This window comes from Pseudophryne corroboree, chromosome 3 (genome assembly GCF_028390025.1).
Source record: "Pseudophryne corroboree isolate aPseCor3 chromosome 3, aPseCor3.hap2, whole genome shotgun sequence".
In the NCBI taxonomy this organism is placed as follows: domain Eukaryota; kingdom Metazoa; phylum Chordata; class Amphibia; order Anura; family Myobatrachidae; genus Pseudophryne; species Pseudophryne corroboree.
In genome coordinates this window covers 515,891,306-515,903,127 of record NC_086446.1, presented here as the reverse complement: position 1 = coordinate 515,903,127, position 11,822 = coordinate 515,891,306, and the positions used below count along the sequence as shown (strand labels likewise).

The window sequence follows — 11,822 nt, the reverse complement described above, 5'->3', positions numbered from 1 at the left end:
GTGAATGGGAATCTGATTGAGCATGTGAGAGTGGATTCGGGTGCTAGGCAAGGATGTCCGTTGTCACCGATCCTTTTTATTTGTGTGTTGGAGCCGTTGTTGTGTATGTTGCGTGCTGATAAAGTGATGCGTGGACTTTTGGTGCCTGGGAGTGGTGGAAAATGTGTGAAAGTTTTGGTGTACATGGATGATGTCGTGGTTGTGGGTCAGTCTAAAGTGGCTTTGGATAGGGCGAAATTGCGTGTGTCTTTATTTTGTGGTGCGTCTGCTTTTAGAGTGAATTGGGACAAATCTAAGTTGAAAGTTTTTGGTGATGCTTCTGTGTGTGATAATCAAATGGAATGTGTGCGTGGTGGCTTGAAAGTGTTGGGTGTGATTTTTGATGAGAGTTTGAAGGAGAAGGACAGTTGGGATGCAGGTGGTCGAAAGGTGGCTCAGAAGTTACATTTCTGGAGTCTGAGGAAATTGACTAACTTTGGAAAGGTGTTAATTATTAAGGCTGTGGTGTTGCCGATGCTGCTGTATGTTGCTAATATTTTCCCTCCGGGGAGTTTCTGTGTTAAGAATTAAAAAAAAAAAAAAATCTGCTCGAGGGAAACACTTGGTGGAGTCCTTGTTCTTACACTAGGAGCGTGAGAGGTTCCTTGATGTGGAATGGAGAAATACCTTGTGGAGTACCAATGGCGGGGTGTGGCAATGCCTCTGGTCGAGAGGGGAGAAAAACTGGGCTTAGTATCCACCGTCCTTCTAAGGGGATGAAAGAGGGCCCCTTGCGTGGAGTGGAGTAAGGCCCGGTCTAGTATCTTCTCTCGTACTGGGTGTTGACCCTGGCACAGAGTGGGTATGAAGCTTGGTCTGGCTGAGAGGTCAGGAGCAGCTAGAAGCTCGAGATGTTTTGTGCCCCTGGATCTGGAAGAGACAGGGGTGCCCGAAATGCACTGGGGTTTCGAGCTACCTTTGCACTAAAGCACTTTAGCACATCAACCCTTCCTGTCTGCACCCACTTCCTTTGCCCTGGCCTTTTGGCTAGGGCAAGGACAATTTTTTATCTCCCCCGGCCTTTTGGCTGGGGCTTATTTATTTATTTATTACACGCACGTGTTTTGTACTTCTGAGCACAACACAAGCACTTATTTTTGTAGAGTTTATCACTGCCACGGTTTGTTGTTTGGGGTTTAGGTGAGACCCTTATGGGCCACCCTCTCCTCTAGTTGCTGAGGCCCTCTCCTTTTGGGGAGGGCTAGAGGCTGTTATCGATCCCAAGGGGGAAGCCTCGGCCAACCTTGGGGATACACGAGGGTCCCTCTGCGCTTCGGCAAGGGGGGACCCACAGTCCCTTTTTTCCCTCAGTAGGCCTTTTGGCTCTGAGGGTTAGGGGAGTAACGGGGCCCTTTTCCTTTCGGAGAGGGACCAAGAACCTACACCCCCAGCACGTTTGGTCACAGACACTGTGTGATGAAGCACCGCACCTCGGGCTTCAAGTAAAAAAAATAAAAAATCTGTTCTTATCAGTTTACGCTGACTGACAGTGCTGTCTTGTTTCTTGGACCGACAACTGTCCTTCTCAGGACTAAGCTGTACGACTGGGCCGAGGAGACAGAAGAAACGAAGCCGAGACTGTGAGAAGGAGGTCGCTGGAAGAGGGAGAAGATTTGCATCACCCCCCAGCTGCAGCAGAGGGATTGACTTGTTTGCTCTGCTCTCTGGAGAAGATACCCCCCCTCCCTCTCCGCCATCAAGACTGCGTGGAGAAAAGGGACTTCACCGGAGACAGCACTGCATCACTCCCTAGCTGCACTGGAGGGTTAGACTTGTTGCTCTGCCCTCTGAAGCGACCAACCGCCTCTCCTCCTCTCGATGACGCTGATCATTCACCCCACCTCCTGCGCCAAGGGAACTGAGAGAATGCCCACCGCTGTTCCAGCCCCCACTGCTCCAGCCCCCCTCGCCGGGAAGAAGCCGGCGAAGAAACCAGCCAAAGGTCCGACCGGAACGGCCGCTACCAGCGCCACCACCCCTGCAGTGACATCGCCAGCGGTGCCCACCCAGGCGAGCTCCAAGGACAAACCATCCCTGGAGCCCTGGATGAGGCATACTGTGGTGAAGCTGGACGGATGCCGGACATGACGGTTGAGACTTTTGGAAAGAAGATGATCCTCGACCAAGGCTTCTCGACGTCTGAAACCCTCAGCATCCAGAACTATTTGAAGGGGATCTTCTACATCACCTTTGCCTCCATTGCCATCTGCAAGAGGTACTGGAAAGCGGTGAAAGCGGCGAGACCCGAATCCCCTCTCTCTCGCTTTGTGGGCAATTGCCCTATTCAAAGAGAGGAAAGGCGGGTGACGGTTTCAATGCGGAACCCACACACGCCTGGCAAAGACATCGCTACCTTCCTGAGGCGATTCTGCTCAAAGGTCAAGGAACCATCCAAGATCCTGGGTGGAAACAGCTTCTGGACAGGCAAGTGGGCTGTCATTGTCAAGCTGGCAAAGGAAAACACAAGAACAGATGGCGTCAAACATCTGCCACCGTGCTTTTCCCTGGGCGGATCAACAGGACTCCTCCATTATTCCGACCAACCGCGAGACTGCTGGAAGTGCGGTGGGTAGGAACACATTGGAAGAGATTGCAAGGTCCCAGCCTGCAGGAACTGCCGGATGGCCAGCCATGAGACCACAGCCTGCCCCACGAGGAAAACCTGCAACCTGTGTGGCGGGGTGGACCACGTCTATAGGGAATGCCCCAGTAGGGCGAGATCCTACTCGGCGGTAGTGACCGGACGGGACTCCCTTGCCAAGCGGCCTCTCTCGGCAGCAGCACATTAGAAGCAGCAGCCTCAGGAGGGTAAGAAACCTTCCACCTCCCTCACTCCTCCCCCTTCGACCACCATTACCACCCCACTCTCTGTGATAGAGACTCCCATCCCTACCCGTCACAACCCCTCCTAAACCCCCCTCCGACTCTCCCACCTGCACTGCCCATCTGCCCTCTCTTCCCTGGAAGAGTTCCCCCATCTTACGCCCCCTGCAGGTGTGAAAAAGACGAAAAGGAATAAGAGGAAGGTGCTCGACAGCCCAGTTGCCGACCCTGACTCTTCAAAGAAACTGGCGGTCAAGCTGATCCAGGATCTGGAGGAAGAAATGGAAGCGTTGACGGAAGCAATCAGGGAGGAGGAGGAGCTCGATGCCAACGCCGCCAACATACATCGATACTAGGAGATGACTCGCCGCCACCCGAGCAGGAAGACCCAGCACCCGATGTCGAGGGAGCCTCGCCTGACGGAGTGGTAACGTAAATGTTGAATTATAACTGTTGCCTATGCCTCTCTTCCCCCCCCCCCAACTAATTGCGTCCTTTTCTATTTTCACCATTAATGTGAGGAGTATTAAGGATAAGCTTAGAAGACAGTCTGTGTTCACTTTCTTAGAAAGTCAGAAATGTGATGTGTATATGTTGCAGGAATGCTCTCTTCCCTTCTCCTAGTCCTACAAACATCTGGGTAGGCAGTGGTCTCACGGCGCCTCCTATTGGTCCGGTGGGGGTGAGTGTAAGTCTGCGGAGGTCGCCTTACTTATTAGGGGGAGCCTCTTCACGCTAGATTCTGTTCAGGAGCTCGTCTGCGGCAGATTGCTGATTGTAGACGGCTCCTGGGCAGGTGAGCCTGTTAGGCTAATCTGCGTGTATGCACCCCCTGGCAAGAATGAGCATTTGGAGTTTTTCCAGACCCTACGACTGCAGCTTGCAACCACTAGGGTGGTAGTGATGGCAGGAGACTTCAACTGCACCATGGAGGAGGATGGATGCAGCACCAGCAACTCTACTAAGCTGTATGTGACATCTAAACTGCTTATAGAAATGGTGACCGAAGCATCACTGCGGGATGCTATGGGCTCCATGGGGGCTGGCTCCGTGAATTACACGTGGAGCCGCCCCGATGGCTTTGTGCATTCCCACATTGACTTTGTGTTTACCTCTAGAGCAGTGAAGCAGACTAGTCATACGATGGTCCCCTACTTCTTCTCAGACCACAGGGCCATTCTCTTCCAAGGATTCCTGGGCAATGGCTTCTCACCTGGCCCAGGCTCCTGGAAATTGAATTGCGCCCTGCTGGAAAGAGAGGATGTGCTGGCGGAGCTAAAGGATGCCTAAATCACATGGAAAAATGACAAATGTTATTTTGACGGTATGAATGACTGGTGGGAATATGTTAAGGCTGACATTCGCAGTTTCTTTCAGGTGAAAGACAGACAACAGGCGTGCGACCGAAAGCGGAACTTCAGGAGGCTGCAAAGACAACTGCAGTCCCTGCTGGACCTCCAATGGTGCGGCTGGGATGTTAGAGACAAGCTGGATGAGACCAAAGGGGGCCTGAAAAGGCACTTTGAGGAGGAATCCAGACGCATTGTCTTACGTTCCAAGGTGGAGAACCTGGAGAAGGATGAGAAATGTAACTCTTTCTTCTTCAGGAAACTCCACTTTGGCCACACGCCCCTGACTGAGCTGCGAGATGAGACCGGCATTCCCAGACAGGGGAAGGAGGGCGTGATGAAAGTCATCCGAGACTACTACAGCGACCTCTACTCCCCTTAGCCAACAGATAATGAGGAGGCTGATACATTCCTGTCAGGTATCACTAGCACCATTGATCCTGCAGGTAAAGCAGCTCTGGATGCTCCCTTGGCATTGGAGGAGTTGCACTCTGCCGCCAGATCCTTTAGGCAGGGCAGGACCCCAAGCAGTGATGGTCTCTCAGCAGAGCTCGATGTAGCGCTGTGGGACCTCATTGGACCGGACCTGCTCGAGCTGTATGGGGAGATGGTGGTGGAGGGCAAAATGCCTCCATCGCAGAGATGGGAATGATCACGATCTTGTATAAGCGTAAGGGGGAGAGATGTGAGCTGAAAAATTGGAGGCCCATCTCTCTCTTAAACGTCAAGATCCTCACCAAGGTGCTCGCCAACAGGCTGAAGGCTGTCATCGGACAGATCATTCACCCGGACCAGACCCGCGGCATCCCAGGCTGCAGGATTGCAGACAGCCTTGCTCTCCTCAGAGACACGGTCCATTACATCAAGGACCGGAACGTTCACGCGGCCCTGGTCAGCCTTGACCAGGAGAAGGCCTTTGATCGTGTCTCACATGAGTTGATGGGCAGGGTACTGCATAAATTTGTCCTCTGTAAAATGTTTTGTACGTATGTTAACCTGATGTACCTTGACATTCACAGCCCGGTGCAGGTGAACGGCTGGATGACTGACCCCTTCTCCATTCTGTCTGGGGTCAGACAAGGCTGCCCTCTTTCACCTCTTATTTTTGTTTGTGTTCTAGAGCTCATGACTGTATGCATCAGACAGAATCCAGAGATCAGAGGGATCACCGCACCGGGTCGTGACTGACGAGAGGCCAAGTGTTCGCTGTACATGGACAACATCACTGTCTTCTGCACAGACCAGCGTTCGGTGACAGCACTCATCCAGACCTGCGAGAACTTCGGCCGAGCTTCAGGGGCTAAAGTCAACTGCGGGAAGTCAGAGCTATGCTCTTCAGAAAGTGGCACCTGTCATCCTCTGCACCATTTTCTTTTGCCATCAAGCCCGACTTCATTAAGATTCTGGGAGTCTGGTTCGGCAGCGAGGGTGCAGCCCTGAAATGCTGGGATGAGAGACTGGTGACTATTCAACAGAAGATTGGATTGTGACGCCTCCGAGAACTTACCATCGAGGGGAAATCACTTGTGCTGTGCAACGAGATCCTTCCCATTCTACAGTACACCGCGCAGGCCTGGCCACCACTGGTCACGGTCTGCAGGGCCATCACAAGGGCAGTGTTTCACTTCATCTGGGGCTCCAAGATGGACAGAGTTAAGCGATCAGTTATGTACAAGGAGCCCCTCAAAGGTGGAAAGGGTATTCCAGATATCCCCACCATGCTGCGAGCCTTCTTTGTGTGTAACTGCATCCGACGGACATTGTGTGAGAACTTTAAAGACTCTGCAGGAAACTCCATGTCCCGTTTCTTCCTCCTGCCTCTTTGGAGGAACCTCGGCTGGGACTAATGGGACAGCTCCATCCCTTACAATTGGAACACCCCGTGGTTCTACCTGGATGTGTCCAAGTTCGTGAGGGAACACCAACTGGAGGGAGTTAAACCTGAGTTTTGGAGCCGATTCCGGGGCTCCCTTCAGCAACTGCCAAACAGGTCTGGGAGAATGTGGCCTCCAAAAGGCTCACAGACACAAAGGCCTGTCGTGGCTGGCCATTCAAGGAGGTTTGCCACTCAGGTCATTCATGCACTCCCGGAACCTGTGCAGGTACAGACATTGCCCCAGGTGCATCATACATGAGGAAACATCTATGCACCTGTTTTGGGACTATGCCTGTGCTCAGTTGTTGTTGGATGCCCTGGAAAACGAACTGAAAGACTGTGTGCCAAGGAACTGTCTCACCTTCCATTCGTTACTCTACGGACTATTCCCTGTCACTCACACCATTGGGGCAATCCAGGAAGCCTGGCGACTTATGAACTGTGTTAAGGACGCTTCGTGGCTCGCCAGGATCCGCCTCATATTGCGGAGGGAGAGGATGTCCATCCAGGACTGTTGCAGGCTGGTTCACAGCCTGCTAAGAGACCATTCCATCACGGACAGCCTTGAGGAAGAAGAGGACTAAGCCCCCCTTCTTTTGCCCCTCTCCCCTTGTTTGAACTGATTAATGAGACTTGGGACCGTGGCCCATTCCCCCCATTCACAATATCTGTTGTTTTGTTGATGTCTTTCTATTTATTGCCCCTCCCCTTATATGTGTCTGTCTTTCAATAAAGCTTCGGGCTTGTGATTCCCCCTCCCTCACCCTCCTACCCTTCACACCCATAGCCTTATTAACTGTTGTATTATTGTATAGTTTAAATGCATTGTGCAGTCTGAGAACTATAGTGTAGGCTGGCCTGTGCCGTAGTTCTTCGACTGCACTATACCGTCTGCATCTGTACTGTAGTTTGGCTGTGCTGCGACACGGTACTTATGTTTGTCATGTTTATGTTTTTTGCTACTTTATGTCAAATAAACACTGCTTTTTCAATCAAAATCTGTTCTTATCAGTTTAATATCTGATACGCCCCCTATCTGGGGGCCATATATTAAATGGATTTTTAGAACAGGGAGATGGAAGAAGAGCTTGCTCTGTCCACTCCACGCATTGACTCGGTATTGCAGTACCTCCGGAACCGGTGCTCCTTTCCTATTCTGTATTCCAAAAATAGACTAGCGACGACGTCTTAGCTTTTTCCCAGGATTTGCAAAGTTCTTGCAGCATTGTTAAACTCCTGGATTTGGGGGATTTTTTAAGCAGGCTTACACTGTTGCAAAATTGTCTTCAAGCGTTGCTGTTCCTTGCAAAATGCTACAATGGAGGAATAAAATGAATAAAAGTACCTGAAAACTACTGTCTTGTTTTGCGTCTACTTCTTGTCTCCATTGAATTCCCTCCTTCTACCCAAGGCAAATTTAAACACTGGGGGGCCATTTGGATGTGAGGCCTACATAGGCCTAAATTCCTGAATGCTAAGTAAGTGCGAACGAACAAGCATCCCCACTTTGAAATCAATTCCTAAGTTCATAACTTACTATTATTATCATCCTTCCGCTTGGCTTTTCGATCCGGTCTTGTTGGAAATAATTTTTATTTTTGTTGTGGTGTCCATGCTGGCTGGAGGAGGTGTGGATGTTTGCTGTAGAGGCAGTAAAGGAACAACCTCTGCAGTATGTATAAACTGCATCTATCTCCTGGTGTGTGTCTCCCTCAAGTGGATGTCAGTAAGCAAGCCAAGCAAATTGTGACATCACGTGTGTCGCATAATGATGACATCACAGTGGACGCATTACAATGACATCACAGAGCCCTCCCACTGTAGTGAAAAACTGAAGTCTGCCAGGATGGACGGGCTTGTTGAAACAATCTAAATTTGAGAGACAGGTTCAACGCAACCAGGGAACCTTCTTTTGAAGAATAAATGTCCCACTGCTTAATTGATGAAGTGCATAGCATTGTGTAAGTGTGATAAGCACGGAGCCAGGGACGGGCGGCAGACGTCTGGTGGGTGTGCACGCGCCTGCCTGCTTGTCAGTCCGGATTTCTCCTTCTTTTCTGTCGCCGCCGCCGCCAAAAGTGAAGTCAGTCTACAGATAGTATAGAGTAAGCATGTGGGGGCCCTGGGATTTCGGGCAGTGGATCATAAACCTTGCTGGGGTCCTCGTGACTGCCAGAATGTCTGGTGCTAAAAACACCTTTCGTGTACAGATGGATAGAACCGTCGGGGGCCAGCAGCGCACATTGCTGCACGTATGCTACAAGATTTTGGTACCCCTGGCCAAAGTGGAGAAAGAGGACATCTATTGTATACAGGAGTTCCTCACTGCTGGGACTTTCGATGTAACGTTCGCCTACCCTAACGCATGCATCAACGCCTATGAACGGGTAAGAGCCCATTTAAATGAACCGCTTTTGAAGGGGTTTACCCTGCTACCATTATTCATGGGGGCTGAGAGGCCGTTGAATGTACACATGTATGACCCTTTCGTGGAGCCAGATCAGATTAAGGCTTTTTTGCAACGTTACTGTTCCTCGGTGCGTGGGGGCGTTCGCCTACAGAATTATGTGGGGATTTTTAATGGCAAGACCAAGTTCTGGATGCGGCTGCGCCTGGACCCTGGAGGTATTGGGGTCATTAGGCACCCTCCTGCAAATTTTTCCCTTGGTGGTGCGAGGGGGTACCTATTCTACCCAGACCAGCCCTCTTACTGTCGCAACTGCTATGAATTTGGGCATACTAAAGATGTCTGTATGAAACAGAGGTGCTGCAGAAACTGTGGGATGGCGGACCATGAGGTGGCTACGTGTCCCCAACGCAAGCGCTGTTATATGTGTGGTAGCCAGGATCATCTGATTCGCTCCTGCCCGAAATTTGCTGACCTCCGTCCCTCTGTGGCTGCCCATTTGGATCCCCAATCTGCCCAGGCTGTTATACAGGATCAGCCTGTCATTTCAAATGCCCCTGTATGTGTTTCCACTGTGATTGTGTCCACTATGGCCAGTACACCTGCGGTGGTGTCTGGAGTCATTACTGGCGCTGAGTGGTGGTGAGTGGTGATGCTGCATCTTCAGCTTCAAGTGTCCCTGCTGATGTGCCTGCTGTGTCTGCACCTGCTGCTGGGGATCGGCAGGGGGGCTCCCCTGTCGTCTCATACCTGGCAGAGGCGGACGTCCAGTCCTTCATGGAGACCTGTACTGGGACCTGATCCTGCTGTAATGTATAGATTGATGTTGTAGTTTTTTACCCCTGTTAATTGTACTTCATCCTGGCTAAATCTCTATCTATAGTATCCCTGAATGTTCGGGGTATCAAATCTAAGGCAAGACGTCTCGCTGTTTTAGATGATCTACAGTGCAATGGGGGTGATTTGTTTTGTTTGCAGGAATGCGGTATCTCTGAGGCTCCTGCCGCTGCTGACTGGCCTTACAGGTTATCTGTGTGGTCGGGTTCCCGACATAATAAAAACAATGGCGTGGGTGTATTAGCGAAGGCAAGAGATATTTCTTTTACTTCCTATACGGTAATTGTTCCTGGGAGTTGCCTTTTGGTGCATATTTGTTATCGTGGTTTTGAGTTTCGTTTATTTAATGTTTATGCGCCGGCTGGTAAAGTCGAGCGTAAAGATTTACTAGACAAGTTAAAGTATTTTTTACCAGGCAGATTGCCTGTAGTTCTTGTTGGGGACTTCAACTGAATTATGGATGTTAAGGATAGACAGAGTGCGAGTGTGAGTCGTGTGGATGTGACAGGGAATATGTTAAAATGGTTGATTGCGGATTTTCATTTGGCTGATGTGGCGCGTGTGTGTTGTGCAAATGATCCTAAACCTACCTGTAAGGCGGATAGAGGAATGATTGTGTCTCGGCTGGATTATGTATTTTTAGGTAAGGGTGTGCGTTATATGTCTTTTGATCAGCGGCGAGTGGTTTATTCAGATCATGAATGTTTGTTGTGCAAGATTGAGTGTATGAATAATGTGAGTTATGGCAGGGGTGTGTGGAAGCTGAATGTGCGATTGCTTTAGGATGAGCATGTGCGCAAATGTTTTGGTGAGCGCTATGGTAAGTGGCGAGCGCGTAAGCATGAGATTGCGGATGTTCTTGAGTGGTGGGTGTAGCTGAAACGTATGATTGGTGTTTTTTTCCGTAGAATGGGGCGCACTGTGGCTCGGAAGAAACGACTGAAGTATGAGTGGGCATTGAAGCGTTTGGATTTTTGTATGCTCTGCGGGAGATGGGTCAGGATGTGTCTGAGGATATTAGGAGTGTGCGGCGTGATGTGGATGACTGCTTGCATGAGAAAGGACGTCAGTTGATGTTTCGGGCGAAAGTTGAACATTTGGAGAAAGATGAGACTTGCAGTCGGTTTTTCTTTAAAAAAGTGTGTGGGACTGCTAGAGACATGGATGTGCTTTTGGATGACAGTGGTGTGGATGTTTGTGATGAAAATGGGATTATGTTTGAGGTTGAAAGGTTTTATAAGAGGCTATATGAGTGGAAGAGTATGGGTACGGATATGGCTACAGAGGTTTTCAGTGCGATGTCACTGACCAATTGCCAGAGCTGTAGATCAATCTGCCGCTATACTGTACGATCGAAAGTACTGGATTAGTGGAGCATTAGCAAACCAGTGGTGGAGATGTGTAATGCATGCTGAGTATCTAGAATCGCCTCAACGCGCCTGCCTGTGATTAAACTCAGCTATCGCCTTAGCGTGACTAAACGTCCGTCTAGGCGGAGAATCGGTCAAAATAAAGGTGGCTACATCTGTAAGGAGGAAGATAAAAACTATCTGGTTAAAGAGATTGACCTGGAAGAATTAAGAAGGGCAGTACATGGATGTGCACAGAACAAAACACTGGGTAGTGATGGGATTCCAGTGGAATTTTAAACGGCCAATGGTAGGGACACAGCGGTGGTAGTACTTCACTGACTGTCACCACTCCTGTCACATTCTTCGGCAGCGGCACAGCAGTGTACATGGTTTCCATGACACCGGGCGACCGCCTGCCGATGACGTCAGCGGCTAGCGCCGGACCTCGTGGACGGACGCCGCACTTCACACAGTCACTCTGGGGCTTCTTCTACTATAAAGGTATGTTGCCACTTCTCACTTATTGCTGTACACCTTGACAAAGGGACCTGCGTGTCCCGAAACGTTGGTTTAAGATGGTGTTTTAAATACACGTTTCTGTTTTTGACTAAGACGCTGAGTGCCGCTTATCCTTCTTTGTTTGTTTATCCATTGCTGCTGAGAGGGCACCGGCGCACTTTTAAACATTGAAAACGGAGTACCGATCCACTTCCATCCTTTGTGTGATATTTGGATGATTGGTTATCTGATCCATCAGTCCATCCTGGGATAAGGCACCCTTGTTTATTATTGCTGGATCCAGAGTGATCCTGCTTTTTGTGGTTAACTATTCTGTCAGGAGTGATACTCCCACTACACGTGCACTGCACCTGTGTGTTTTTTTTCTTTTTTCCTTTTTTTCGTTTTGCACACGATCAGAGGAAAGCCTTCCATATGTCTACAAGTTCACACCAGGAGGGTGAACATGGATGCCGAGGCATGCCCTCTACAAAAGGAGAAATATTCAGTTTCACAGATGATGACACGGACCGCCTGCGATTTAAAGACCACCTGGGTTACGCAGACAAGACCGACACGGTAGATGACGTCTATCACCAACTATTGAAATTAAAAAAGCGTGAAATTGACTTTCTCCTCCA

The 11,822-nt window shown here is 49.9% G+C and overlaps 1 pseudogene; it reads left to right on the top strand.

Annotated features, from left to right (window-relative positions):
• Window positions 1-7,066: 7,066 nt before the first annotated feature.
• On the top strand, window positions 7,067-7,238 carry LOC134899710 (U2 spliceosomal RNA; annotated as a pseudogene).
• Window positions 7,239-11,822: the final 4,584 nt, after the last annotated feature.